This window comes from Biomphalaria glabrata, chromosome 16, assembly GCF_947242115.1.
Source record: "Biomphalaria glabrata chromosome 16, xgBioGlab47.1, whole genome shotgun sequence".
Taxonomy (NCBI): Eukaryota; Metazoa; Mollusca; class Gastropoda; family Planorbidae; genus Biomphalaria; species Biomphalaria glabrata.
Window position 1 is genome coordinate 13,707,555 of NC_074726.1, and position 3,477 is coordinate 13,711,031.

Consider the following 3,477-nt stretch of genomic DNA (forward strand, 5'->3'; position numbering starts at 1 on the left):
GTAGTTGGTGTTGTAGTAGTACTTGGTGTAGTTGTAGTAGTTGGTGTGGTAGTAGTAGTTTCTGTGGTAGTAGTAGTGGGTGTAGTTGTAGTACTTGGTGTGGTAGTAGTAGTTGCTGTGGTAGTAGTAGTTGGTGTGGTAGTAGTAGTTGGTGTAGTTGTAGTAGTTGGTGTAGTTGTAGTAGTTTGTGTGGCAGTAGTAAATGGTGTGGTAGTAGTACTTGGTGTGGTAGAAGTAGTTAATGTGGTAGTAGTAGTTGGTGTAGTTGTAGTAGTTTGTGTGGTAGTAGTAGTTGGTGAAGTTGAAGTAGTTTGTGTGGTAGTAGTAGTTGGTGTAGTTGTAGTACTTGGTGTGGTAGTAGTAGTTAATGTAGCTGAAGTAGTTGGTGTAGTTGTAGTAGTTGGTGTGGTAGTAGTAGTTGGTGTGGTAATAGTAGTTGGTGTAGTAGTAGTAGTTGGTGTAGTGGTAGTAGTTGGTGTATTTGTAGTTGTTGGTATAGTTGTAGTAGTTGGCGTGGTAGTAGTAGTTGTGGTAGTAGTAGTTGGTGTAGTTCTAGTAGTTGGTGTTGTAGTAGTACTTGGTGTAGTTGTAGTAGTTGGTGTGGTAGTAGTAGTTTCTGTGGTAGTAGTAGTGGGTGTAGTTGTAGTACTTGGTGTAGTAGTAGTAGTTGGTGTAGTTGTAATAGTTGGTGTGGTAGTAGTAGCTGGTGTAGTTGTAGTACTTTGTGTGGTAGTAGTAGTTGGTGTGGTAGTAGTAGTTGTGGTAGTTGGTTTGGTAGTAGTAGTTGGTGTAGTTGTAGTACTTGGTGTGGTAGTAGTAGTTGGTGTAGTTGTAGTACTTGGTATGTTAGTTGTTGTTAGTGTAGTTGTAGTAGTCTGTGTAGTTGTAGTAGTTGGTGTAGTTGTAGTAGTTGGTGTAGTTGTAGTAGTTGGTGTTGTAGTAGTACTTGGTGTGGTAGTAGTAGTTGGTGTAGTTGTAGTAGTTGGTGTAGTTGTAGTAGTTGGTGTAGTTGTAGTTGTTGTTGTAGTAGTAAAAGTTGGTGTGGTAGTAGTAGTTGGTGTAGTTGTAGTACTTGGTGTGGTAGTAGTAGTTGGTGTGGTAGTATTAGTTGGTGTAGTTGTAGTAGTTGGTGTAGTAGTAGTAGTTGGTGTGGTAGTAGTAGCTGGTGTAGTTGTAGTACTTGGTGTGGTAGTAGTAGTTGCTGTGGTAGTAGTAGTTGGTGTGGTAGTAGTAGTTGGTGTAGTTGTAGTAGCTGGTGTAGTTGTAGTAGTTGGTGTGGCAGTAGTAAATGGTGTGGTAGTAGTACTTGGTGTGGTAGAAGTAGTTAATGTGGTAGTAGTAGTTGGTGTAGTTGTAGTAGTTTGTGTGGTAGTAGTAGTTGGTGAAGTTGAAGTAGTTTGTGTGGTAGTAGTAGTTGGTGTAGTTGTAGTACTTGGTGTGGTAGTAGTAGTTAATGTAGCTGAAGTAGTTGGTGTAGTTGTAGTAGTTGGTGTGGTAGTAGTAGTTGGTGTGGTAATAGTAGTTGGTGTAGTAGTAGTAGTTGGTGTAGTGGTAGTAGTTGGTGTATTTGTAGTTGTTGGTGTAGTTGTAGTAGTTGGCGTGGTAGTAGTAGTTGTGGTAGTAGTAGTTGGTGTAGTTGTAGTAGTTGGTGTTGTAGTAGTACTTGGTGTAGTTGTAGTAGTTGGTGTGGTAGTAGTAGTTTCTGTGGTAGTAGTAGTGGGTGTAGTTGTAGTACTTGGTGTAGTAGTAGTAGTTGGTGTAGTTGTAATAGTTGGTGTGGTAGTAGTAGCTGGTGTAGTTGTAGTACTTGGTGTGGTAGTAGTAGTTGGTGTGGTAGTAGTAGTTGTGGTAGTTGGTGTGGTAGTAGTAGTTGGTGTAGTTGTAGTAGTTGGTGTGGTAGTAGTAGTAGTTGGTGTAGTTGTAGTAGTTGGTGTAGTTGTAGTATTTGGTGTGGTAGTAGTAGTTGGTGTGGTAGTAGTAGTTGGTGTAGTTGTAGTACTTGGTGTGGTAGTAGTAGTTGGTGTATTTGTAGTACTTGGTGTGGTAGTAGTTGTTGGTGTAGTTGTAGTAGTCTGTGTTGTTGTAGTAATTGGTGTGGCAGTAGTAAATAGTGTGGTACTAGTAGTCTGTGTGGTAGTAGTAGTTGCTGTGGTACTAGTAGTTGGTGTGGTAGTAGTTGGTGTAGTTGTAGTAGTTGGTGTGGTAGTATTAGTTGCTGTGGTACTAGTAGTTGGTGTGGTAGTATTAGTGGCTGTGGTAGTAGTAGTTGGTGTGGTAGTAGTACTTGTTGTGGTAGTAGTAGTTGGTGTAGTTGTAGTTGTTTGTGATGTTACATGTAAAAATATAGCTAATAGGACAAATATTGTTTCACTTCGATAAAATTTTTCCATATATCTTCTTTGTTTTTCCATTTCTCTGTTTATAATATAGTTTCCGATTCGTTTCTAGTTTTAGAATAATAATATTAAATCTCCGTTTCAAGTGCTGTACAATTTTATATTGCAAATGTTAACTGTGTTTTTTGGATTCATCTCTTTCTGAAATAAAAAAAAAAGATAAATAGATAGATATAGGTATAGAAGTATAGATATATATAAATATAAATACACTCTACTACATATACATATATTGTGCATCTATATTGTTATTGTACAGTAGTTTTTCTAAGGTTGTCAACTGTAGTCAAACCGAATTTCCATTTGATTGGATCAATACAAGTTTTCTTATCTTATCTTGTATATCTATATTATAAAGTAGAATGTGAGGTGTATGTATGTATGTTACTTATAGACATCAAAACCGCTTGACCAATCTTGATAAAACTAAGCAGGAATGTTCCTTGGGTACTAACTTAGACCGTAGTGTATGTATTGTACCCTAAAACAAACTTTAGACCCTCAAAAAAAAAATAAAGTTGTCCGACTCTATTACAGCTATAGTATTTTATGGATCTAGGCCATGTCTACAATGTTGACATGAGAAAAGATAGAAAGGATTTAGACCTAGATCTAATTTTAAGAAATACACTTTGCGCAGATAGTTTTTTACTTTGACACATGAAAATACAAAAGAAGATCCATTGATTTCATTATATAATAAAATTAACCTTCAATTTTGTGTTTCAAAAGCATTTTTTGCATTAATTAGTTCGTTATATCTGTGACTACAGATTTCCTTGCGAACATTCTTTCATTAGACATTACCAAATGGTTACACATAAACACATCTCTCTACTGAGTCTTTTCCTAGGCCTAGGTGTAAAACCCTCATTGAACTCTAAGATGATGAAATTTCTTTTCGGAAAGATAGTTTTATGCTTTAACACATAAATATACTAATTATTGTCCATTCATTTCATATTTTAATCAAATTAACATTCAAATTTGTTTTTCTACAGCATTTTTAATACATTCGTTAGCTGTTCGCTAAAGCTGCGTAGCCGTGTAGAGACAGGCCATATATTCATTCATGAAAAAA